At 42.5% G+C, this 27,199-nt stretch overlaps 1 long non-coding RNA gene across 3 annotated transcripts in view; it reads right to left on the bottom strand.

Moving 5' to 3' along the window:
- Positions 1–4,726: 4,726 nt before the first annotated feature.
- Positions 4,727–27,199, bottom strand: part of LOC135268347 (uncharacterized) — a 47,138-nt gene continuing 24,665 nt past the window's right edge. Inside the window, exons 4-6 of one of the 3 annotated variants that reach the window (XR_010336669.1) lie at positions 25,104–25,225; positions 9,047–9,216; positions 4,727–5,357 (exon numbers count right to left, since the gene is read on the bottom strand). This is a non-coding gene — a long non-coding RNA (uncharacterized LOC135268347). Of the gene's footprint in view, positions 5,358–6,472; positions 6,919–8,752; positions 9,217–25,103; positions 25,226–27,199 lie in introns of those variants that run through there. The other 2 variants (XR_010336670.1, XR_010336668.1) reach the window with 2 other exon arrangements.

A 27,199-nucleotide genomic window follows, 5' to 3' on the forward strand; every position in this document is an offset into this window, starting at 1 on the left:
ATAACACTAGCCTAGGCAATATAGTGAAAAACTGTCTCTACAAAAAATTTAGGAAAAAAGAAAAATAATGTGACAAGGACTGAATGTGTATGAGTTTGTGTGCATTTTATTCCTTTCTTCCATAAATTATTCCCAATAGCCATTCTGCTAGTAGCCCTCCTGGGAAGTGGTGTTTACAAATTTCATCTTGGTAAGGAGGCAGATATGATGTAAGACAAGTTTCTTCCAGCCATGGAGGTGGGATGAGGAGGAGAGCCAGGAGAACAGACCTTAGGATTGGCAGCTCAGGGACAAGACCAGACCAGCATCCTGGCAGCACAGGTTGGCAACCATCCAGAGAAAAACAAGAAAAACATGGGCTGTGAGCCACCATGAGGCCACCTAGGCACCACCCTCTAAACACCATCTTAAAAGAGGAAAAGAAAAAGGGAGAGAAACAGCTCTAATGGGGAGTTATTAGCTGGAATGGGCCTTAAATTCGAAGAATGAGATACTTTTATTGGTAATTTTAAGTTCCATTTCAAACATTTTATTTTCATGTCTAAGATGTACTGTGATAAAATTTCAGTCTGGCTGCATTAACATTTTACTGTTGCTGGGCTGTGGTCTGAAGCCTTGAGGCAGAGAACGCAGGCAAAAATGGCTCAATTAAACCCTTCCTTCTCATTCGATCTAAACCCCAATGTTACTACCACCCGATGGTCACATGGGAGAAAGGAGACTGAAAAGAAGACCCCAGGAGACAATGAAAACAGGATGCAGGTCTTTTTCTCCTGAAGGAAACAGTTCCTGTCCTCTTTGCCACTTAGGCTGCCGAGAAGGGAAAAGCAGAATTGGTCACTTAGCACCTGCAGCCTGCATTCAAGAAAGAAGACAGGGCTAGAGAAGGAAATAACGGCTGCTCTTCTTTTGAGGGTGCCAGAAAATTCTAGCCTTCTGATAAGATAAAGACAGAAACAGAATCCCTCTCATGTGGCCCATCAGTGTCCCTGGAATGACTCATCAGATTAGGGCTCCTTCTTAGAGTGGGAATGAAGATAAGGATCAAGGAGGAAACTGGATGAGCAAACTCACAGCATCCCTGAAAGTCAGGCCTTTTAAATTGAGACTCAAGGTAGAGAAAATAAAGTGAAGTTATACACTAGGAGGAAAGCCAGGTTTTGAACCCAGATTTGACTGGTTTCAAAGTATAGCCAGTTCTTGCTAAACCCCAAGCCTCCCCACTCCTACTCCCTGTCAGAACCTTTTTTTTTTGAGACAGAGTCTTGCTCTGTCACCTAGGCTGGAGTGCAGTGGTGGGATTACAACTCACTGCAGCCTCAAATTCCCAGGCTCAAGTGATCTCACTTCAGCCTCTTAGGTAGCTGAGCCTACAGGTACATGCCACCACACCCGGGTTATTTTTGTATTTTTTTGTGGAGATGGGGTTTCTCCATGTTGCCCAGACTGGTCTTGAACTCCTGAGCTCAATCGATCTGCCCACCTCAACCTCCCAAAGTACTGCAATTACAGGTGCAAGCCACTGCACCCAGCCCAGAACCGGTTTTATTTAGTGTAGACAATCTTTCTTACATCCTGCAGTCTTCTCTCTTTTTCTACCCTGGGATATAAGGTGAAATTCCTCGTCCAGAAAAACCATGGCTATAGCAATTATTCATCCAGCAAATATTTATTGAGCGTGAGGCCTGTCCTCAGTTCTGGGTCATGAAACCACTTCTATGATTAATTCAATTTCTTGAAATTCGATAAGCAGTTAAATGGATCCAGCCATAGGAGGAGAACTGATTGAAAAGTGAGGAAGTAGAGGATGAGAGGACAAAGACCAACATTCAGAAGCCCTAAAGCAGTTGAGGTTCCTCATTGAAGGTAGGACAGGAACTGTGTTGTTTGCACAAAATGAGATGGTGGCCGTGAAGCTTTTCTTGGGGGTGGGGGAAAGTGTGTGCACATGGCCTCTTTCTCCCTGACTGTTTTCTGTGCTGATAGAATCTTATTCCATGGATAGACTGTGCTTTTTTTTTAAATTTATTTTTTGAAGCTGATTGGTAGTTTGTGATCTCTCCAACCTTTTCCTAAGCAATTCTAATAACCTTTCAACTTTTTTTGAGGTGCTATACAAAGCGATCTACTTGTCAGCATAGACCAATGTTTGTTATGCAGTTAACCCTAGCACAGAGTTGATGTATCCACTCTGGTTTATCCATCGCAAAATTTAAATCCCAAACCTACCACAGTTTCAAACTATTTTCCTTCAGCCTTCATCAACGTAAGTTCAGGTAATATTAACCTAAAAGTCGCTTGCATGATAAATCTGTTCTCTAAAATTATACAATGTTTTCCAAACCAAGTATACTTAAGTTTTAGATCATCTAGGAGGAAATAGAGCACAATAAAAAATCGAAGCGTCCCTGAACTTCACCATCTAGGTGAAGCCCCAGTGACTGCATTTACTAGCTCTGTGACCTTGGCAGAATCATTGAACTTTTCTCTGCTTTTTCTTACATATAAAATGGGGATAATAACTTCTTTTCCAGAGTTGAGAGGGGAATAAATGAGTCAGTATTGCTCAGTAGGAAAAAAATGAAACTCTATTTTTTATTTATTAATTTTTTTCAGGCCAAGCATGGTGGCTCATGCCTGTAATCCCAGCACTTTGGGAGGCCAAGGTGCGTGCATCTCTTGAGACTAGGAATTCAAGACCAACCTGGGCAACATAGTGAGACCCTGTCTCTATTAAAAGAAATTTACTAAAAAATTAAAAGAATTTTTTTCTTTTTCTCTTTCTTTCTTTTTTTTCTTTTTTCTTTTCTTTTCTTTTTTTTTTTTTTTGTTGAGACAGGGTCTTGCTCTGCAGCCCAGGTTGGAGTGCAGTGGCATGAACACAGCTGACTGCAGCCTCGACCTCCCTAGCTCAAGTGATCATTTCACCTCAGCCTCTCGAATAGCTGAGACTATAGGCATGAGCTGCCGTGCCACGTCTAATGCCAGTTATTACCATCATTAGTTTTTAAGTTTCTTTCCTTCTGCTGCCTTCCTTTTGAACAATTAAAGCCATTTATGTCATTTTTAAAAACCTGATTAAAGAACTAATATTTATTGATTCTCTATTAATTATTGGTGAAAGATCAGAGTAGACAAAAAAGATTAAACAATAAAACTACCCCTTAATCCTAGGCCTAAGAAATATAACCACTTTTTTTTTTCTTTGAGACAGAGTCTCACTGTGTTGCCCAGGCTAGAGTGCAATGGTGTGATCTCGGCTCACTGCAGCCTCCTCCCCCCCTCCCCCTGGGTTTAAGCCATTCTCCTACCTCAGTCTCCTGAGTAGCTAGTATTACAAGCATGCAGCCACCATGCCCAGAAAATTTGTATATTTTTAGTAGAGACGGGGTTTCACCATGTTGGCCAGGATGGTCTTGAACTCCTGATCTCAAATGATCCACTCGCCTTGGCCTCCCAAAGTGTGTGACCCACTGCGCCCGGCCTATAACCACTTTTAAAACAACTGCTTTTTTTTCTATTTTTTTAATTTTTGATCCCATTAAAAGTGAACATGATTGCTATTTAAAACAACTTTCAAGAAATCTTGCCAGGCATGGTGGCTCACGCCTGTAATCCCAGAACTTTGGGAGGTCAAGGTAGGCTGATCGCTTGAGGTCAGGGTTTCGAAACCAGTCTGGTCAACATGGCAAAACCCCATCTCTACTAAAAATACAAAAATTTGCTGGGTGTGGTGGTGCATGCCTGTGATCCCAGCTACTTGAGAGGCTGAGGTAGGAGAATCGCTTGAACCCTGGGGACGGAGGTTGCAGTGAGTTGAAATCACGCCACTGCACTCCAGCCTGAGTGACAGAGCAAGACTCTGTCTCAAAAAAAAAAAAAAGCTATTTACTAGACTTTCTAAGAAATGTCTGAAATATTGATTATTTGGATTTAGGGAAAGAAGAAACTCATTTGTACCAGCATGCTATCTCTCACCCCTCGACTGTTTCAGTAGAAATTTGTGTATGAGTAAACAAATTTCTAATCATCACATAAAAGTTTCTTTACCAAGAAAGATAATGAATCATCCTCACTGTCCACTCTTGTTTCCTCTGCCACAGCCTCAGAGGAAACCACCATCATTACACTTTTCCATCTCCATGCCTTCACATCCTCATTTGAAGAACAGGGACAGTGAGAACTTGACAGCACTTCTGGTCCACGTTTCTCACACAGGAACACAAAAGCCTAGGAAGAAGCCATAATGTGCTGGAGCTGGGATTAAAGACCAGTATACTTCCCTATTTTTTTTTTTTTTTTTTTTGAGGCAGAGTCTCACTCTATCACCCAGGCTGAAGTGCAGTGGCACAATCTTAGCTCACTGAGACTTCTGCCTCCCAGATTCAAGTGATTCTCCTGCTTCAGACTCCTGCGTAGCTGGGATTATAGGTGTGACACATCATGCCTGGCAAATTTTTTTTTTTTTTTTCTCATGAGATGCATCTCGCTCTGTCACCAGGCTGGATTGCAGTGGCATGATCTCCACTCACTGCAACCTCTGCCTTCTGTGTTCAAGTGATTCTTGTGCCTCAGCCTCCCGAGTAGCTGGGATTACGGGCATGTGCCACCACGCCCAGCTAATTTTTTGTATTTTCAGTAGGATGGGGTTTCACCATGATGGCCAGGATGGTCTCCATCTCCTGATGTCATGATCCACCTGCCTCGGCCTTCCAAAGTGCTGGGATTACAGGCATGAGCCACCGTGCCCAGACATGCCTGTCAAATTTTTGAAATTTTAGTAGAGACGGGGTCTCCATGGTGGCCAGGCTGGTATTGAACTCCTGACCTCAAGTGATACACCCGCCTCAGCCTCCCAAAGTGCTGGGATTACAGGCGTGAGCCACCTCGCCCAGCCAGGCCAGGATACTTACCACCACACTGTGCAACCCTGCCAGGCTGAGCTCAGAGCATTCTGCCCTGTGCCCAAATCTGACTTCCTACTTCTAAAATCACCCTCCTATGAGAGGGTGGCTCTAAAAAAAGAAGCAAGGCCAAGCTGTGAAAGGTCTTTGAAAGAGGAAGAGAGATATTCCAAAGCTGCTGGAGGAGAGGATGTACTCCTTGTGCTCAAAAGCATGCAGACCTAAAACAATGGTTCTTAGATCTGTCTTATTGGTGGAAGCCGTCTTCGCAGTTGGAGTAGCTTACCTCCCAGGTCTGAGTGAGAGAAGGCTGTTCTTTAAAAATCAGTCACAGCTCAGCCTCTCAACTATGAGGAAGAAAAAGGGTGGTTTTGGAAAATAGGTCGACTTCAGGCTGGTGGGCCACTCCCTCTCAGAAGAAGCGGGATGGGGATGGTGGAGAAGGCCTAAGGACTGAGGAAGAAGACAGCTCTCAAGGACTTTTACAGGAAAATAGTGTTACAGTCACTGAGTGAACACCTGAAGGAGCACAGAAACAAGTATACAAGGTGTGCAGATGAATACCAGGCAGAAGGCGGACATAGCTATGTTGGTGAATATGTCTTTGAAGGAAACCCTGGCTTGTTTGTGCTTTTTGTTCAGGAGGCTGAGGCAGGAGAATTACCTGCGGGCCAGAAATTCAAGATCAGCCTGAGCAACTTGTGAAATCCTGTCTCGAGGCAGGTGGATCATGAGGTCAAGAGATCGAGACTATCCTGGCCAACATGGTGAAACCCCATCTCTACTAAAAATGCAAAAATTAGCCAGGTGTGATAGTGCATGCCTGCAGTCCCAGCTACTCGGGAGGGAGGCTGAGGCAGGAGAATCACTTGAACCTGGCAGGCGGAGGTTGCAGTGAGCTGAGATTGTGCCACTGCACTCCAGCCTGGCGACAGAGTGAGACTCCATCTCAAAAAAAAAAAAAAAGTGAAATGTTCAGGATCAAAAAGAAAAATGAAGGCTGGGCATGGGGGCTCACGCCTATTATCCCAGCACTTTGGGAGGCCAAGGCGGGTGGAGAACCTGAAGTCAGGAGTTTAAGACCAGCCTAGCCAACATGGTGAAACTCCATCTCTATTAAAAACAAAAATTAATCATAAGTGTTCACTGTTCACTGCTCAAAAACCAAAAAAAAAAACCAAAAAATTAGTGGGACATGGTAGTGGAGACGTTTAATCCTGGCTACTTGGGAGGCTGAGGGATGGAAAATTTCTTGAACCTGGGAGATGGAGGTTGCAGTGAGCTGAGATTGCGCCACTTCACTCCAGCCTGGACGACAGAGCAAGACTCCGTCTCAAAAAAAGAAAAAAGAAATTAGATACTTCCTTTGTTACTTCCATTTGATACTTCTATTTGATCTTTTCATAGTGAGTTTTGTCTTTTTAAAGAAAAAGTAGGTTGGACACAATGGCTCATGCCTGTAATCCTAGCAGTTTGGGAGGCCAAGACAGGATAGCTTGAGCCCAGGAGTTTGAGACTAGCCTCATCTCCTACAGAAGACCCCATCACTACAGAAATATTAGAAAAAAAAAAAAAAAAAAAAAAAGAAGTAACAACGTTCTAGTGTGTTTATATTTTGATGAGACAAAATTAAATAAGATCAAATATGCAAAGTGCTTGTCTTATAGTTGGAAGCCTTTTTTTTTTTTTTTTTTTTTTTGAGATAGGGTCTAACTCTGTCACCCAAGCTGGAGTGCACTGGTGTGATCATAGCTCACTGTGGCCTCAAACTCCTGGGCTCAAGCAGTCCTCCCACTTCAGCCTCCCAAGTAGCTAGGACTGCACATGAGCCAACACACCTGGCTGATTTTTTGTTTTTTGCAGAGCCAGGCAACAATGTTCCTCAGGCTGGTCTCGAAGTCTTGGCCTCAAGCGATCTTGCCACTTCGGCATCTACTGGTTCAACAGTGTGAACTGGTTGTATCTGTGCAGTGTATAGGAAGAGCCCATTGGGTGATTACAGTTATAATTCCCTCTGGCAGATGAGAAAACAAAAAGGCAGATAGGTTAAACGATTTACCCAAGGCCAATAAGTAGTACTAGGTGATCCCAAATCTATCAGATCCACTTTAACCCACTATGATCGGGCTTTCTGCCTGCTGACCACGCCATCAAAACCACTTTTTCAGTGACTTCTCCATTGCCAAATCCTATGATCAATTTTCAGTCCTGTCTTACTCCACCTCTCAGCAGCATTTGACACAATTAATTGATCACTTCCTCTTTCTTAAACCCTTTTTTTAACTCTATTTGGTTTCCAGCACTCCACCCTGTCTTCCTCCTGTGTTTCTCAAGTCCCTTTTGACTAATCCTTGCCATTATCCTGAGCATCTCAGGGTTCAGTCCTTGGATTTCTCTGTCGATATCCATTCCTTAGGTGCTCTTGATTTAAACACCCACTCCCCTATTCCTTCTTGAATGTTCCCCATTTCAGTGGCTCAGGGCTAAATCTTAGAGTAATCCTTTAATGTTTTTATCTCCCATGTCACACCTAAACCATCAGTAAATGATATAAATATATATATATCATATATATAATCTGAAATCTATCTATACATGTATATTGATATATAAAATCTTTTTTTTTTTTTTTTTGAGACGGAGTTTCGCTCTTTTCGCCCAGGCTGGACTGCAATGGCGTGATCTCGGCTCACCGCAACCTCTGCCTCCCAGGTTCAAGTGATTCTCCTGCTTCAGCCTCCCTAGTAGCTGGGATTACAGGTGCCTGCCACCATGCCCAGCTAATTTTTGTATTTGTAGTAGAGATGGAGTTTCACCACATTGGCCAGGCTGATCTCAAACTCCTGACCTCAGGTGATCCACCTGCCTCGGCCTCCCAAAGTGCTGGGATTACAGGCGTGAGCCACTGCACCCAGCTAAAATCTCAAATTTGACCATTTCTCCCTATCTTCGTTGCTACTACCCAAGTTCAACTCCCACCTAACACTGCAGAAGTCACCTAACTGGCTTCCCTTTGCCATGCCTTGCCCTATAGATTTAGTTCCCCACATGGCACCAAAGTGATTTTTTAAAATGAGAATTAGATCCTGTCACTGGTCTGCTCAGAAGCCTCCAACAGCTTTTTATCTTGTAGAGAAAACTCCCAAGTGCTTACCCTGGCCCCTGACTACCTCTTGATCACTCTCACTCCCTCTCTTGCCCCTACACACTAGCCTTGCTTTTCCTTGGTCTTGCCAAGCTGGCCTGGTCTAAGGGCCTCTGTTCTTGCTGGAGTCAGTCTGAAATGCACTCCCCCAGACCTCGGCAGGGCTCACTGCTACACTCAATTCAAGGATCCTGCCAAAGGCTGCCTCACATATCCTCTGAAATGACACTCCCACCCCTCTCTACTCCTTTACGATAATAGGACTTACCCTTCAAGGTAGTAGTTTCCCTTTGGTCCCAGAGTGTGTCTAGACATATTGTCTGGGAACTAGGAGTTGGAATGGGGCCCCGTGACTCTGACCAGTGCCCTATCCTGCTGTGGCTGAGCTGGTATCCAGGATGAAAAACAAAGTCATCCTCTCTCTTTCCTCTCGTCAAGCAGAGGGAAAAGTTCTCTATTGGAGCTGTGAGCTACACTGCCTGGGGATGGGGGAGGGGTGACACAGCACTCCTTTAGCTGCCCTGGCTGATGTCTCACTGGGGCATGTGCTCTCCAAATCCACTAGTTCCCAGCCCAGCACAGCACTAGGACTTGCAGTTCTTGTGGCCTAGACTGCCATTCAAGTTAATTTAGGGCCCCAGAGTACTTCAGCCTGTAGTGTGAGGCTGGCCAGACTCAAGTTCCAACCACTGGGATGGGCAGTTTGCCCCTGGCTAGGGCTGGTCTGAATGCTCCCACTGCAGGTGAGTGTCAGCTGAGTTCAATCTGGTTTTTCTTTCTGTTGTGACAGGGCAGCACTGAGTTCAGTGCAAAAATCTCACAATGCTGGGCTGTCTGTCTCCCAAGCACACATTTCTCTGTACCACGCAGCAGCTGCTGTGGGGTGTGGGAGGGGATGAGGGGTGGGTGGTGTTGGCAGTTCAAGACTGTCTTTTATGCCCTCTTCAGTGCCTCTTTCAGTGATAGGAACTTAAAACCAGGTACTGTGAGTGCTCACCTGATTTTTGGTTCTTATGATGGGACTTTTTTATGCAGATAGTTGTTAAATTTGGTGTTCCTGTGGCAGGGGATGATTGCTGGGGCCTTTTATTCTGCCATCTTGCTTCACCCCCAGTTACAGACTTTGTGGCTTATCACTTCCTCTTGAAATGATCATCTGTTGAAAAGCTGAAATTTAAAAAAAAATGAATTATTGTGGTGATGATTGTGCAACTCTGTAAATATACTTAAAATTATTGAATTGTACACTTCATATTGGTGAATTTCACAGAATGTAAAAAGCCACAAAAACTGTTTAAATAACTGAATTTATATTTATTAAATATTATAATGACATTTGAAATTTAAAGTCAAGGTGTAGCTTAAAATAGTGCTCAGCGTTGATTTTTTTAAAAATAATGAAGTAACCTACCAGAGCATAGCTCTAATAAAGGGAAAATCCACTGGAAAAGAACTAGGTCACTCATTATATGTTTCCAGTACTTGTTAATACAAAACAGAAGTGAAATGGCACCACTGCCCCGGATTACTGGAGTTTGCATAAGGCTCCAGGAAATTCCTTACTTGCAACACTCTTTGGCCAGCACTATATCTGCCCTCGTCCTTTCTGATAAAGCCCAGCCCATGTTGTCTATGTACTTGTCCTTCATCTTTCTTTGCTTGTCAGTTGGCTGGATATGCTTTACTGCTTGGAGTGTAACCATTTTTAGTCTTGACGTAGGAAGACAGCTAGAAGATAGTAGTAAATTTTGCTGACAGGAAAAAGACCAAGTCAGAACTCGCATGCATGTAAATCATCCTGCTAGTTAGTCATCGTTCTCACCAATAACACCACGGATCTGGAGTGTGACTTGAACAGAGCAGCAGTGTGAATGCTCAGCTGGCCTGGTTTCTACGGACTTTGGAAAGAAAGCCCTTAGGTGGGACTGGAGTGTTCCGAGGTGGGGCGGGCTGAGTCATGTCTTCACAGCTGCTCTTTTGTAATAATTACTCCTGACAGTCAGTGAGCAGTCATTGAATCTTCCAGGCTTGTGCCTATGTTACTAGACTTTTTATGTTTATTGCCAAACTGAAACGCTTAAAACATGCAGCAGTGGTAGGCACGCTGCAAGTCTCCAGTCAGAAGGCCTCCATTCTGAGATGATGAACATCGCATGCCAGACCTGTCGCTCTGCTTCTCCTCCCGGGATGCCCCAAGCTCTAGCTGTACTCCCAGCCCATCCAGGCTGGACAGCGGGCACCTCCCTGTCTCCTGCTGAAGGAGACACTACACCTTCCTGAAGCATCAGATCTGAGACAGTCTCTCCTGGCTTCACTCACTGGCTCTGCCACTTAGCAACTGTGTGACTTATGGGTGATGGGTTGGCAGTAGATGGTCAACGCAAATGCACATCTTTCCTGGCTGTTCTAGAGTGGACTTCCTCTGATTGGAATTGACTTCATAATTTAGCACTTAACCTTAAACTCTCTTGCATCTTTGCCCATTATTTCATGTGGGGTTCATTTTGTTTCCTTAGCCTAAAACCTCCCTGGGAAGACAGAAAAGGCTTTATTTTCTTTTGGGGTCCTCTGAGAATGTCTTCTCCATTCACAGAGCACACTTGTACAGACTTTGAATATGTCACAGTTGGTGGGTAGTTTAGTTCATTGACACCACTGTTTTCAGTTCCATTAGGATGGGGCAACAGGATCAGATCAGGTGACGAGGGTGTCGGGGCATTGGGACTGTGTTGTTGGACATGAAGGACTATGGCTGACTACTATGTGGGGGTTGTCTCATTGCGTCAGTAGAGTTCAGTTTTTCAGAAGGTGGAAAGCCCTCATTTACATCATCAGTCAAAACAGAGGGCTTCTCTTACAGCCTAATTCATGAAATGTCTATTTCTCTTCTTCTTTATGGACACCCAGTTGCCCTTGCCAGAAACTTGAGTCATTTTTAACGCTTCCCTCTTTACTTCCTTCAATGCCTAAAGCTGAGAGTGTCAGCAAAACCTAGTAGACTCAGCCTCTCTGTGTCTCTGCATTCTGGCCCTCCTCTCTATGTCCTCTCCGAGGCTTTAGTTCCGGCTTCCATCGTGTCTTATCAGCATCTTTATAACAACCTCACAGCAGGTCTCCCTGTCATTCAATTTACCTCTCTGTCATTTACCTCCAAAATACTGCCATCATTATCTTAAACAACAGTCAGATCATGCCACTCACCTTTCTATTATATACATATACTTTTTGCTATTATGTACATGAATATGTATATATGTATGAATATATATATACTTTTTGAGATGGAGTCTTGTTCTGTCACCCACGCTGGAGTGCAGTGGTGCATTCTGGGCTCACTGCAAACTCTACCTCCCAGGTTCAAGCGATTCAAGTACTGGGATTACAAATGTGAGCCACCACACCCGGCCAGATTGGCATGTTGACAAAAAAAAATCATTCTGACTGTAATATGGGGAATAAATTGAAAAGAGAAAATTAAATTCTAGGATCTTTTAATTACATTTGTAGCAGCTCTGCTTTTTTGGTACAGGCCTATACTTGACATATAGCTGATTCTCACTTTGTATAATTTCACCTTAATTTGCTGTGCCAAAGCGGGTAACATTGTTTTACAGGTTTTGGAAAGAAAAAAGCAAAATGGCATAATCAATTGTGAAATTATTTAACATTATTATGGCATGGAGTATTTAGCTGCCAGTTTATTTGCCTGATGCTAAAAAGTACAGTTCCTGCTTTAGAAAGTCCCCTGCTTTCCTGTGCTGGAAATTCCCATGTGTAGACAGTTCAGGGAGCCAATTCCAATTCTCTCCTCATGGACTTCCTCCTTCTCTTGGTTTCAGATCCACTTCTATATAAGTTTAAGATTTGCTATTTATATGGGAATTTACTGTATGAAAAAAAGTATTTCAAAACAGTAGAGAAAATGTCAAGTATTCATTAAATAGCATCAAGATAATTGTCTAGTCATTTGGAAAATAAAACTAAATTCCTACCTCACACTAAAATCCTATGTTTGTGATCCTGGAGGTAGAGAAAGCCTTAAATAAAACAAAAAAAGGAAAAACCATAAAGTAATGAGTAGGTGTGAAATATTTTATATGTAGGTATATGTGGATATAGATATTTTCATCACATAAAACACGTATACAGACTACTAAAGATAAAAAAAGGCAAACACTACATAGAAAAAAAGGGACAAACAATATGAAAATGTAATTCTATAAATAGATGTTCATGTTGGGTGCAGTGGCTCATGCCTGTAATCCCAGCACTTTGGAATACTGAGGTGGGCAGATCACCTGTGGTCAGGAGTTTGAGACCAGCCTGGCCAACATGGTGAAACCCCATGTATTTTTGTACTAAAAATACAAAAATTAGCTGGGCTTGGTGGTGGGCACCTGTAATCCCAACTACTCGGGAGCCTGAGGCAGGAGAATCGCTTGAACCTGGGAGGCGGAGGTTGCAGTGAGCTGAGATCGTGCCACTACACTCCAGCCTGGGTGACAGAGCAAGACTCTTGTCTCTAAATAAATAAATAAATATTCAATTTTATTAGCAATTATGAAAATAAGAATCCACATATATCCACACACATATCAAGGTACAGGAAATAGGTAGCCTCATTCACTGCCAGAGGGAGAATAAACTGTTACAGGCACTTCTGCAGCAACTTGGTGGTACTTGTAAAATTGAAGTATATCTAGGATATGACCCAGCTACCTTACTTCTCAGTGTTTAGTATGAAGAGATGTTCGGACATATGCACCAAGAGACATGTGCAAGGATATTTATCTCTGCATTGGTTGCAAAACGAGAAAGCGGAAACAATGTAAATGCTCATCAATAAGAGAATGCTAAGTAAACTTGGGTCTATCCATGTTAAGGGATACTATACAACAATTTAAAAGAATAAGGCATAACTGGCTGGGCGCGGTGGCTCACGACTGTAATCCCAGCGCTTTGTGAGGGCGGATCACCTGTGGTCAGGAGTTTGAGACCAGCCTGGCCGACCTGGTGAAACCCCATCTCTACTAAAAAAACAAAAATTAGCTGGGCGTGGTGGCGGGTGCCTGTAATCCCAGCTACTTGGGAGGCTGAGGCAGAATTGCTTGAACCTAGGAGGTGGAGGTTGCAGTGAGCTGAGATTGTGCCACTGAACTCTAGCCTCGGCAACAAGAGTGAAACTTCGTCTTAAAAAAAAAAAGAATAAGACATATCTACATGGACTGGCATGGAAAGCTCTCAAGTGTGAAAAAAGCAAGATATAGATTTAAAAACAGTATGATAAAATAAAATAAAAATGAAAAAATCCATACATAAAAATAAAAAATATATATTTCTATAAGGAAACAGCCTGGAAGAATGAAGAGCTGTTCATTTTGGGGGGAGGGTAAAGGATTAGACTTGCTTATCAAAGGAGAATTTAACTTTATCTGTAACATGTTATGTTTTAAAATAATGAGAATGAATTATTTCTGTGTAATCAAACTTTTTTTTTTTTTTCAGACAAGAGTCTCACTGTGTCGCCCAGAATGGAGTAAGGTGGCACCATCTTGGCTCACTGCAGCCTCTGCCTTCTGGGTTCAAGCAATTCTCCAGGATCAGCCTCCCTAGTGACTGGGATTACAGGCAGGCATCACTGCACCCAGCTAATTTTTTTTTGTATTTTTTTTTTAAGTAGAGAGGGAGTTTCACTATGTCGCCCAGGCTGGTCTCGAACTCCTGACCTCAGGCAATCCGCCCACCTTGGCCTCCCAAAGTTCTGGGATTACAGGCATGAGCCATGATGCTTGTCCCAAGCTTTTTAAAAATATATTCTTTAAATGCCATGTAAAAGCAAAGTATAAACACAATTTTTAATAGGCATAAACAAAACATCTTTTTATTAAACAGCTTTGTTGAGATATAATTCATATACTATATAATTTATTCATTTAAACTGTGCAACTCAGATGATTTTAGTATATTCACAAAGGTGCGCAGCCATCACCACAATCTAATTTTAGAACATTTTCATCACTCCCAAAAGAAACAGTTACTCCTTATTCATCACTCCCACCCCTCAAACAATGATGAAACTCTGTCTCTACAGATTTTTTTTCCTGGAAATTTCATATAAGTAGAATCATACAGTATGCTGGGTTTTAAAAGTTTGTCTGTTTTAGAGATGCAAGTTCTTCTATGTTGCCCAGGCTGGACTCAAACTCCTTGGCTTTCCTAGTTGCAGGGATTACAGGTACATAACCACAGCACACCTGTAATTCCTGCATCTTGGAAGGGATTACACACCTACCTAATAGGTGTTTTTTTTGTAGCTGGTTTTGTTCACTTAGCATAATGTTTTCAAGGTTCAACTATGTTGTTGCATATATTAGCACTTTATTCTTTTTTATATAACATTCCTCTGTATGGATGTATGAATGCCACTGGATGGCTATACATTATATTGTATGGATATAACATTCCATTGTAGGAGTTTACCACATTTTATTTGTCCATTTATCAATTAATGAACATTTGGGATATTTCCATTTTTGGCTATTATGAATAATGCTGCTGTGAACATTTGTGTACAAGATTTTGTGTGGATGCATGTTCTGGTTTCTTCTGAGCATACTTACGAGTGAAATTGCTTGGTCATGTTCGTGAGGAACTACCAAACTGTTTTCGCAAGTGACTGAACCATTTCACATTCCTACCACGTGCTTTGTCTTTTGAAAATTTTACTATGGGTTAATGAATGAGAGGCAATCACTGTTTCATTTAAACTATGTCAAAAAGTAGTTTAACCCATAATTATAATATAACTCATAGTGCAATTTTTGAGGTTATAGATACATGTGTGTATGGTAATATATTTAAAATATACTAAAAGTAGTATGTGCATATATATATTGTTTATATATAATATAAAATTTATAGTAAAAAGCAAAACCCCGGGTGAATACCATGTTGGAAATCCCCACGGGCTGGGAAGGGGAGGGGTGAGTAAGAGCAAGGCACTGGGTGGAGCAATCTGAAAAGGCGAGCAGGATGACTCAAGCTGATAATGCAAGCCTCTACATCTGGAGGATGAAGGAGGCAACTTGGAGCCAGGAACCCTGTTTTTCTGCTTTCTTTGTGGTTCTCCAAGGTATTGAAATAGGAGGACCTAATCCATAAGAGAGATGATTAGAAATAGGGTCAGTTTCAGGGGAAGAGGTCTGCTGAGAGTCAGAACCCAGTGCAAGGGTTGGTGGAGCCGGTTTTGACAGCCTGTCCGCCAGAATTCAAGGTTAGGCTCTAGTCCTTGCATCGGAGGCCTGCAGAACACCTGGCATGAGAGATGTGCCCTTCTGGTGAATCAGGCACGATGGGAGCTAAGTGGCTCACACACACCAGGCATGCCAGGACTAGGGACCATTTCCCAACTGCCCAGTGGGAAGGGTCATTTTAATAGAGCAGAACACAGGTTTTCTGTTTCTAGATCTGGACAGCCAAGCAATTTCATAATCAACACATCAGGGGCAGGAAGGCTGGAGCAGGCCATGGCCCATAGTACATGATCACAGCAGTGACAAGTTTTAAAGAACTTTCTTACCCTCTAGCTCCTTTTTTTTTTTTAAAAAAAAACGGGATTTCACCATGTTGGTCAGGCTAGTCTTGAACTCCCAACCTCAGGTGATCTTCCCGCCTTGGCCTCCAAAGTGCTTGGATTATAGGCGTGAGCCACCATGCCTGGCCTCCCTCTAGCTCCTTTATTCATAACCTGGTGGGCTGGCTTGCTCAAGAATTATTATCCCAAGCTATCTTAAAACTAAAGTCTAAATTGCTATTTATAACTTGGTATAGACTTTCACAACTCTTTCCTAAATAATTAAGATATAATTAGCTGGGTTCGGTGGCTCATGCCTGTAATCCCAGCACTTTGGGAGGCTGAGGTGGGTAGATCACAAGATCAGGAGATCAAGACCATCCTGGCTAACACGGTGAAACCCCATCTCTACTAAAAATACAAAAAATCAGGAAGGCATGGTGGCATGCACCTGTGGTTCCAGCTACTCAGGAGGCTGAGGCAGGAGAATCGCTTGAACCCAGGAGGTGGAGGTTGCAGTGAGCCGAGATTGTGCCACTGTACTCCAGCCTGGGCAGCAGAGTGAGTCTTCATCTCAAAAAAAAAAAAAAAAAGAAATATATATATATTTGAGAAAATCAGTTCCCCAGAATGGGAGCCCCTCAGTATAATAATATTTAAGAAATCTTAAGTAGTTGTTCAACATTTCTAAATGCAAAGTGTATTAAATGACATATTGTCAATACAATTATTAACTTAAGATTAATTTGCTCTCTTACTTCCACTAACCAATGTAAAGTTTAATGATCTGAAAAAAAAAACCTTGCACAATAATTCCCATTTCTCTGTGGTTCTTGTTCTCTATCTAGCTTCCTTTTGTGATTTTGTTTGGAACAAGATAACTTTTTGTTAGGTATATTAAAGAGATTAAAATGCAGTTAATAAATCACTTGCTGCTTCTGGTAAACAGCACCAAGGCCGTCCATTCATTGTTCAATTCAGAGCTTTAGTTGATGAGGCTGCTTATGTGTACAATTCAGAAATATTCCAAAGCAGATGAATTCACATGATGAGATCTTTGTTTTTCCTTTCTTTAAATTCTTTTTTTTTTTTTTTTTGAGACGGAGTTTCCCTCTTGTCTTCCAGGCTGCAGTACAATGGCATAATCTTGGCTCTGCCTCCTGGATTCAAGCGATTCTCTTGCCTCAGCCTCCTGAGTAGCGGCCACCATGCCCAACTAATTTTTGTACATTTTTTTTTTTTAAGACGGGGTTTCACCATGTTGGTCAGGCTGGTCTTGAACTCCCAACCTCAGGTGATCTGCCCACCTTGGCCTCCAAAGTGTTTGAACTACAGGCATGATCCACCATGCCCGGCCAATTTTTGTACTTTTAGTAGAAATGGGGTTTCACCATGTTGACCAGGCTGGTTTTGAACTCCTGACCTCAGGCGATCCTCCCGCCTCGGCCTGCTAAAGTGCTGGGATTATAGGCATGAGCTACCATGCCTAGCCTCTTTTCTTTAAATTCTACTCACAGTCATATTTGTTTCAACAGTGCCAGGGAAATTTTATAGATGTAAAATTGTAAGAAGCCGTATGTGGAAATGTGAGTTAACAAACACCAACCACATTATACTTTATTTGCGGCTCTGTGAGGCACCTCGAGCAACTGCCTGGCTGGCTTGACCCTGAGCCCAGCCCTGTATGGTAGTGTTTACTTTCTGTAGCCACCGCCTCTTGGAGTAATGGATTGTATATTTTAGCACATGCTATACATAGAGCTACTTCCTTTTATTTTTGTTGGAAGGATGGTCAGGCTTCAAGGAATGTTGCCTTTTTTGATTTTTTTCAGGATTTGAGAAAATCATGCTATTCTTCATGAGTTTAAGATGAACTTTTTGCAATGGCTTTTTAAAAATTTTACATGATTACTTCTGCCCTTAATTATTTTTAGTGTCCTCTGGATCTTTTCTAGCTCCATTTTATCTCCAAGAAGCAGAGACCAGAACCCTATAACATTTTCATTATACAAAATATTCTGGGGCCAGGCACTCTTTCAATTATAGGCACTTCTCTTTTTTCACAATAATCTCCAGACATGTTTTCAATGGTTTCCCCTGATGCCTCTCCCAGACCTGTGCTTGCCACAGACTGAAACTTAAATTTGAGAATTCATGGCTGGTTCCTCCATTTTTACATGAACTGAATCCAAACAGAAATCACAGTTGAGATCATAAACTTTCCTTCATCCAGTATTTATTGGAATTTGAGAAGGTGCCAGGCATTGTGCTAGGTACGTGGAAGTGGAACTAGGAGGTGGTTTCATTGTTTCCTATGATCCGTGAAATTAAAAAAAAAAAAAGAGGTGGTTTCAAATATTAATAAAAAGCAGCAGCTCTTGACGGGGCATGGTAGCTCATATCTGTAATCCCAATGCTTTGGGAGGCCCAGGTGGGGGAATCACTTGAGCTCAGGAATTCGAGACCAGCCTGGGTACCATAGTGAGACCCTGTCTCTACAAAAAAATACAAAAATTAGTCAGACATGGTGGCAGTGCCTGTAGTCCCAGCTATTCAGGAGGCTGAGGCAGGAGGATTGCTTGAACCTGGGAAGCAGAGGTTGCAGTGAGCCAAAATCATGCCACTGTACTCTAGCCTGGGGTCTAGAGAGAGACCCTATCTATCTCAAAAAAAAAAAAAAAGGGGGGTTTAAAATACCGAAAAAGAGAAGCAGCTCTTTAAACACACCCTGGCTGGGCATGGTGGCTCACATCTGTAATCCCCAAACTTTGGGAGGCCGAGGTGAGAGGACCATTTGAGCCCCAGAGTTCGAAACCAGTCTGAGCAACATGGCTAGACCTTGTCTCTACAAAAAATACAAAAATTATCCAGGTGTGTTGGCACATGCCTATAGTCCCAGCTACTTAGGAGGCTGAGGCAGAAAGATCCCTTGAGCCCAAGAGGTCAAGGTGGTTTCAAATATTAATAGAAGTAGCAGCTCTTGGCAGTTCACTGGGTGCATTGAGCTGTGATTATGCCACTGCACTCCAGCCTGGGTGACAGTAAGACCCTGCCTCAAAATATATATTTTTTTCTTTAAATAAAAAATTAAAACATTTTTAGAGCAGATGATTCTGTATTAAAAAAAAAAAATTAATTAAAAATTAAACACGGCTGGGCCCAGTGGCTCACACCTGTAATCCCAGCACTTTGCGAGGCCAAGGCAGGTGAATCACAAGGTCAGGAGTTTGAGACCAGCTTGGCCAATAGATGGGGAGAAACCCCGTCTCTAGTAAAAACACAAAAATTAACCAGGTGTGGTGATGCACGCCTGTAGTCCTAGCTACTTAGGAGGCTGAGGCAGAAGAATCGCTTGAACCTGGGAGACAGAGGTTGCAGTGAGCCAAGATCATGCCAGAGCCAGATTCCATCTCCAGGAAAAAAAACAAACACCTAACGGGTGAGAAAAATGAATGAAAAATTGTCTATCTGCATGTAAATGCTATGGGCTCAACCCATCTCTAGGAAGTTATATTCATTTCTATTACTGCTGTAAAAGATTACCACAAATTTTGTGGCTTCATTCAACACAAATTTATTCTCTTATAGTTCTGGAGGTCAGAAGTTAGAAATGAGTCTTAAGGGCTAAAATCAGTGCACTGACAGAGCCAGTTCCTTCTGAAGGCTCCAGAGGAGAATCCTTCCTCCCAGCTTCTAGAAGTGACTGGCATTCTTTGGCACGTGGCTGCATCACTCCCACCTCTGCTTCCATCATCACATCACCTCCTCCTCTCCCTTCCTGCCTGCCTTTTACAAGGACCCCTTATGATTACATCAGACCCACCTTGATAATCCTGGCTACTCACCTGTCTTACGAGTCCTAATCACATCTGCAAAGTCCTTTTACCATGTAAAATAACATGTCAACAGGCTTCAGGGATCAGGATGTGGACATCTTTGGGGAATCATCATTCAGCCAACCATAGAAGTCAAGAGAGCAATGATTTAACATGACTCTTGAATTTTGAATGCAGCAATAGCTGGCAATAAGTGGGCCTTTGCTGTATGCCAGACATTTCACTAATGATTTTACATTTGCTTTCTCAGTCAATCTTTACACTAGGCAGGGCATGGTGGCTCATGCCTATAACCCCAGCACTTTGGGAGGCCAAGGTGGGAGGATCCCTTGAGCTTAGGAGTTCAAGACCACCCTGGGCAACATGGCAAAATCCAGGCTCTGAAAAAAGTACAAAAGTTAGCCAGGTGTGGTGGTACATGCCTGTAGTCCCAGCTACTAAGGAGGCTGAGGTGGGAGGATCACCTGAGCCTGGGGAGACTGAGGCTGCAGTGAACTGTGATGGTGCCACGGCACTCCACCCTGGGCAACAGAGTGAGACCCTGTCTCAAAAATGAAACAAGTTTTACACTAAGTCTCAGAGATTGTGGTGGTTATTATCTCCATTTCCAGATGAGGAAAATAAAGCTCTAGAGGTTAAGTAACTTGCCTGACATCCTGGCTAGCAAGCAGAGGAGTTAGGATTTGAATGAAGATCTGACCCAATTACTATTCTGTACTGATAAAAGGAAAACTGAAGAAGGGCATACCAGGACAAGGAAACAGAATATTAAAAGGCCTTGCTGGACGTGGTGGCTCACGCCTGTAATCCCAGCACTTTGGGAGGCCGAGGCGGGTGGATCATGAGGTCAAGAGATTGAGACCGTCCTGGCCAACATGGTGAAACCCCGTCTCTATTAATAAATAAATAAATAAATAAATAAAAGGCCTAGAAGCTGGAAAGAGCACAGAGCCTTCAGGTGTAACTGGGGCGAGGAAGGGAGGGGAAGAAGGGAGGAAGACAAAGGTGGGAAGGGAGACGAGGACAGGATGGTGATGGACTCCATGGGAGAAGAAGGGTCCTGTGGACCACAGGGAATCACTAAAGGATCTTAGAAAGGTGAGACTACTGGGTGTGGTGGTTCAATGCCTGTAATCCCAGTGCTTTGGGAGGCCAAAGTGGGAGGATTGTCTGAGCTCAGGAGTTGCAACCAGGCGCAGCAGCATAGTGAGACCCTGTCTCTAAAAAAATAAAATATTAGCCTGGTATAGTGGCACACACCTGTAGTCCCAATTATTTAAGAGGCTGAGGTGGCTCATTTGAGCCCAGGAGTTAGAGGCTGCAGTGAGCTATGATTGTCCTACTCTATTCCAGCCTAGGAAACAGAGTGAGACCCTGTCTCAAAAAAAATTTCAAAATATAAAATAGAGGCCAGGTACAGTGGTTCATGCCTGTAATCCCAGCACTTTGGGAGGCCGAGGTGGGTGGATTACCTGAGGTCAGGAGTTCGAGACCAGCCTGGCCAACATGGTGAAACCCTGTCTTTACTAAAAATTACAGAAATTAGCTGGGCGTTGTGGTGGGGATCTGTAATCCTGGCTACTCTGGAGGCTGAGGCAGGAGAATCACTTGAACCAGGAGGCAGAGGTTGCAGTGAGCCAAGATTGTGCCACCACCGCACTCCAGCCTGGGCAACAGAGTGAGACTTTGTCTCAAGTAAAAGAAAAGAAAAAAGAGAGAGAGAGAGATGGAGGGAGATAAATTCCTGGAGATGTCATTTGAAGCCTGAATACAGTGATACCTGAAGTGAACCAACTGGGCCCTGGACTTTCCAGAAACATAAGTATATAAATTCTCTTTCTCTTTTTATTTTTGTTTATTTTTTTTTGGTTTGTTTATATTTTTGCTTGAGTCAGTTTGCATTGGGATTCTACCACTTGCCTCTGGAAGTCTCCTAAAGAATGCAGTGGTTAGCCGGGCGCGGTGGCTCACGCCTGTAATTCCAGCACTTTGGGAGGCCGAGGCGGGTGGATCACGAGGTCAAGAGATCAAGACCATCCTGATCAACAAGGTGAAACCCCGTCTCTACTAAAAAATACAAAAATTAGCTGGGCATGGTGGTGCACACCTGTAGTCCCAGCTACTCGGGAGGATGAGGTAGGAGAATTGCTTGAACCCAGGAGGCGGAGGTTGCGGTGAGCCGAGATCGCGCCATTGCACTCCAGCCTGGGTAACAAGAGCGAAACTCCGCCTCAAAAAAAAAAGAATGCAGTGGCACCACATGGTCTGGCCCCTTCCTGCCTGTAGCCACTGTTCCCTTGATCTCTGTGCTCCAGAGAACTTGGCTTTCTTTCAGTTGCTTAGAAACACATGGGGCTCCTCTGCCATAACTGCTTTGCATATACTACTGCCCTGCCTGGAACATTCTTCCCCCCTCTTTGCCCAGTTAACTCTTACTCATCTTCCAGATTCCTGCCTAAGGTCACTCTAATAGCTTGTTACAAGGTGGCCCCTGATGAATTCCATCTTCCAGTGTTAATGCCCTGGTGTGACAGTCCCCTCTTCTGGACTCTAGGTTGGTCCTCGACTGCTTTAACCAGAGGAATTCAGCAGATATAATGCTGTGTCAGTTCCAAGCCCAAGCCTAAGCTGGCAGCTTCTGTTTTTGTGCTCTTGGAAGGCTTGAGCCAACATATCAAAGGTCTGCTTATCCTGCTGTAGAGACCAAATGGAAAGATTACATGAGAGAATCCCAGCTGTGGCCTAGCCTAAGTGCTAGCTGGATGCAGCCTCAAGTGACCACTGACAAGACCAGAGAAACTGACCATCTGAGCCCAACCCGAATTACAAAATTGTAGGCAAATAAAGTGGTTCTTCTCTATATCTCTTCTCTTCTTTAAGGTTGTTATTTTGAGCTATTATGTTTTAGGGTAGTTTGTTGTGCAGTATTAGATAAGGGAAAGAGTCATTTCAAGAAAACTCCTCTGGCTGGGCACAGTGGCTCATACCTGTAATCCCAGCACTTTGGGAGGTCAAGGCAGGAGGATCTTTTGAGTCCAGGAGTTCAAGACCAGCCTGGGCAACATGGCAAGACCCTGTCTCTACAAAACATACAAAACTAGTCAGGCATGGTGGCATACACTGGCAATCCCAGCTACTCGGGCGGCTGAGGTGGGAGGATCGATTGAACCCTGGAGTTGGAGGCTGCAGTGAGCTGAAATCCAGCCTGAGTGGATTTCACTCCAGCCTGGGTGCCAGAGCCAGACCCTGTCTGGAAAAAAAAATAATAATAACTACCAGTGGGATAGACCAAGTCAATCCCACTGGTAGACATTATCACAGGAAAAAAGACATGATCACAGTACTATGCACATTTCCTTCAGAACACTTATTATGGTTCGTAGTTATTATATATTTAACTCAGGAATGACTTTTCAGGGTCCCTTTTCTGTGATAAATGCAATAATTTCAGGAGTATTTATTTACCCAACCTAAAGACATCAGTCTTTATTGTGGTTGAAAAGGATCCTAAGGATCCAGTTCTCTGCCTAAGGATCCAGTTCTCTGCTTCCATTCTTGCTGAATCTGGGGCTGATCCTATAAATGCAGGTTCAGTAGAAATTGTAGCACAAAAGTTTAGCACAGAAAAGGTCCCAGAGGGCTCCCTTCCCCCTCCCAATTTGTGATTCTACTCTTAAGCATCTAGGCACCATTAATAGGAAAACTAGATTTTAAAAGATTCATGGTGCATGTTTACAGTATTCAGATTTACACAGCAGCCTCTTTCAAATTACACTTAGGGGAATAAATCAGTGACTAACTTTGGCAATCTCACAAAGTACAGAGCCTTCCAATTCTAAAGGTTTTTGCTGGTGAGTCATTAAGTTAAAAAAGGAAATCTATATTGGTGATAAATCTTTGCAGACGTACTCTATGTTCTGCTAAAATTGATTGTTTCTAGGTGGCTACTTCAACTAACATTATGAAAAGAATAGATTTCTGTTGTAATATAAAATGATACTTTCTGAGAAATTGTTCCTAGTCTTGCTTTTTTAAAAAAGGTTGACACAGGAGATTTATTACGGAGGGTACTTCCAGAGGACTAGAACTTTTAATAAATTTATTCTGTGATTATTTTCATTGTTTAACATTATTGATCATACACATTCACCAGATTAGAAATTTGTGGTTGCTGTACTTGCGGGGAGTTGGCATGGTAGACACCTACACGTTCTGCAGCTTAGAGCTTACTCTACTGTCCACAGCCGCCACCATGATAAGTGAAGATAAAGGAGGATTCCCAAACCCCATCCTCTCCCTCAGGCTCTCTTCTACACCCTCCACACCCTCCATCACAAACACCTGTATCAACTTTCTCTTCAATAGTCACCTCTCGGCTGGGTGCGGTGGCTCATGACTACAATCCTAGCACTTTGGGAGGCCAAGGTGGGTGGATCACCTGAGACCAGAAGTTTAAAACCAGCCTGGCCATCATGGTGAAACCCCATCTTTTTTTTTTTTTTTTTTTTTTTTTTTTTTTTTTTTCTTGTGAAACCCCATCTTAAAAAAAAATAAAAAATAGTCACCTCTCCTTTTCAACGTATGCTGCTTTAGTTCAGACTCTTGTTAATTTGACCTTCGGACTTTTGCTGTGTCCTCATGGGTGGTGTCCTTGCCTTTAGTCTTGGCCTCACTCCGTCTGCTTCCAAATCCAGCTTCTACCACACAACTGCAGTGATTAGCTTCTTCCTTTCTTAAAACCCTTTAATGATACATCTTCTCTCCAAGAGAGGTCTTAACTTATGGTCAAGAGATGTTTAGCAAATATAGGGACAAAGGAACTCTCTGAAGTGGTGTAGATGAATTACATGAATATATCTATTTTTCAGGAGAGGGTCTGTAGCTTTCATTATACTCTCAAAAATGTCTGTGTCTCAAAAAGAGGGAGACACAGGCCTATAGGAGAAAAAACCAGTTCCTCGGCTTGTAACATGATTATCAAAAGGGTCGGGGGGTGAAAAGATGCCACAAACACCACAGGCAAAAGCTACCAGTTTCTTCACTCTGCAGAACAAAACACAGGACTTGGCAGCATTCAGAATGGCCTCTCCCAATTGCTCTGAGAAGTGCATAGCTGTCTGTCTCCATGACAGCCTGCTGGTGCAAACTATGAATCAGTTTTCTCAGGGGAAGAGATATTTACCTTCATGCCTCTTTTCAGCTTGGTATTGGAGACAGTGTGAATCAGTCCAAGCACATTTCTAAGTGACTGCAGTGGACTGAGGCGGAATCCAAAAATAGTTTCAGGTGACCTCTGAATCTGACTTTCCCACATAGGGTGGGCTTCAAGCTTATTTGAATCTCCATCTCTCACACAATGTCTTCATGACCTAGCTACTGCCTAGCTTTCCAGCCCCATCCTGGCTGTATGTTCCATGCTTCAGACATATAAAATATTCAAAACTCCCTGAGCCAGACATGTACTTTCACGACTCTTTGCCTTTGCTATAACAATAACATAAATAATAATCATAATAATAATTTAAAATTCCAACAAAATCTCTGTGAAGTAGGTAATATCCCCAGTTTGCAAATGAGGAAACCAAGGATAATGGCAGTTAATGTGCCCAGACCTAACAAAGGAAGTAAATGTGACCTAGAATTACCTCTTTCTTTCTCCTCTGGCGAATGATACTTGTTACGGCCTTAGCTCACATCACTTGCTCATAAGGTCCATTCCAACTTCTCTAGATAGAGTTAGGCGTACACTCCTTGGTTTCCAAAACATCTGCAAATGATTTTTTTATTATAGTAGTAAAATATATTGATTTCAGAAAATTGGGAGACTCAGAAAAACAGTCCTCAGTACTATATCTATCCAAATGCAACTATTGTTAGTATGTTTGTAACTATTCTCAGACTTTTTAATATTGCTATTGCCATTATGTGTATATTATCTTGTATTCTATTTTTTAGGGACCAGTAGTATAGGCATAAACATTTCCCCATCTTATTACAGTTTTATAATACCTTTATTTGATCTGTGAGGATACTTTTGGGTGCAGTAACAACCGTTAATTCACATTGTATTAAACAATAAGGAATGTATGGTAATCACTGCTGAAAAATATCTCAGAAGTAGGTCAGGGTCCAGGTGGAATTTGGCTATAATTTGGGTTCTAGCCCATTTTACTGTGGCTATCTCACATCTCCCTCCCGCTTTCCACCGTCTGTCATTGTCCTCAGCGATCCCTCAGATCACAAGCTGGGGCAGCCTGCTTCCTTGTTTATGTTCTGCACAAGACGGGGAGAATGCCTCCCTAATGATGAAATAAAGTTTCATTTTGTCTGTTTGGGTCATTTTTAGGTCATGTGACCTTTGGTTTATGTAGAATCAGCTTTTGGAATTGAGAATGAACTCAGCCTTTCTTGAGTCACCTGATTGCATGGATGAGGCATGCAAACTGGGATTCTGTAAGGATGGAACATGGTGGGATTGACTACTACTGTTTTATTTTTATATTTGTTGATTTTAGTAGAGGAAAAAAGCACTTCATTGCTATTTTAACTACTATGTCTACAGTATCCCTTTTATACTCTATTGTGGCACTTCTGTATCATAAGGTGATTTACTAACCTGTGGGCCTCCTATACATTATGAGCTTCTTAAGGGTAGGAGAATTTTTGGCTGGGTACAATGGCTCACTCTTGAAATCCCAGCACTTTGGGAGGCCAAGGTTGGAGGATTGCTTGAGCCCGGGAGTTCTGGACAACATGGCAAAACCTCATCTCTACAAAGAATACAAAAATTAGCCAGGTATGGTGGTATGTGCCTGCAGTTCCAACTACTCAGGAAGCTGAGGTGGGAGGATGGCAGAGTGAGAACCTGTCTCAAAAAAAAAAAAAAAGTTTTTCCTATTTCTGTGAAGAATGTCATTAGTATTTTGATAGGGATTGCACTGAATCTATAGATTGCCTTCAGTAGTATAGACATTTTAATAGTATTGATTCTTTCAATCCATGAATGTGGAATATGTTTTCATCTTTTTGGGTATCATCTTCAGTTTCTTTCATCAGTGTTTTACAGTTTTCATTATAGAGACCTTTCACTTCTTTAGTTAAATTAATTCCTAGGTATTTAATTTTATTTATAGCTACTGAAATGGGATCACTTTCTTGATTTCTTTTTCTGAGTATTCACTGTTGGTATATAGAAATGCTACTGATTTTTGTATGTTGATTCTGTATCCTACAACTTTACTGAATTTGTTAGTCAGTTCTAACAGTTTTTTGGTGGAGTGTTTACGTTTTTTAAAACATAAGATCACATCATCTGCAAACAACAATAATTTGGCTTCTTCCTTTCCAATTTGGATGCCCTTTATTTCTTTCTCTCATCTGATCACTCTAGCTAGGGCTTTTAGTACCATGTTGAGTAACAGTGGTGAAAGTGGGCAACCTTGTTATGTTACTGATCTTAGAGAAAAGGCTTTCAGCTTTTCCCCATATAGTATGATACTACAGGTCGGTCATATGTGGCTTTTATTATATTGAGGCATGTTCCTTCTATACTCAGTTTTTTGAGGGTTTTTATTGGTATTTTTTCTGATCCTCTCCTTCCTCCCATCTTCAACCCTCAAGTAGGCCCCTGTGTCTGTTGTTCCCCTCTTTGTTTTCATGTGTTTTTGATGTTTAGCTCTCACTTATAAATGAGAACATGTGATATTTTGTTTTTTGTTCCTGCATTCATTTGCTTAGGCTA

This window comes from Aotus nancymaae, unplaced genomic scaffold (genome assembly GCF_030222135.1).
Source record: "Aotus nancymaae isolate 86718 unplaced genomic scaffold, 86718_ANA_hifiasm-v0.15.2.pri h1tg000040l, whole genome shotgun sequence".
Classification (NCBI taxonomy): Eukaryota; Metazoa; Chordata; class Mammalia; order Primates; family Aotidae; genus Aotus; species Aotus nancymaae.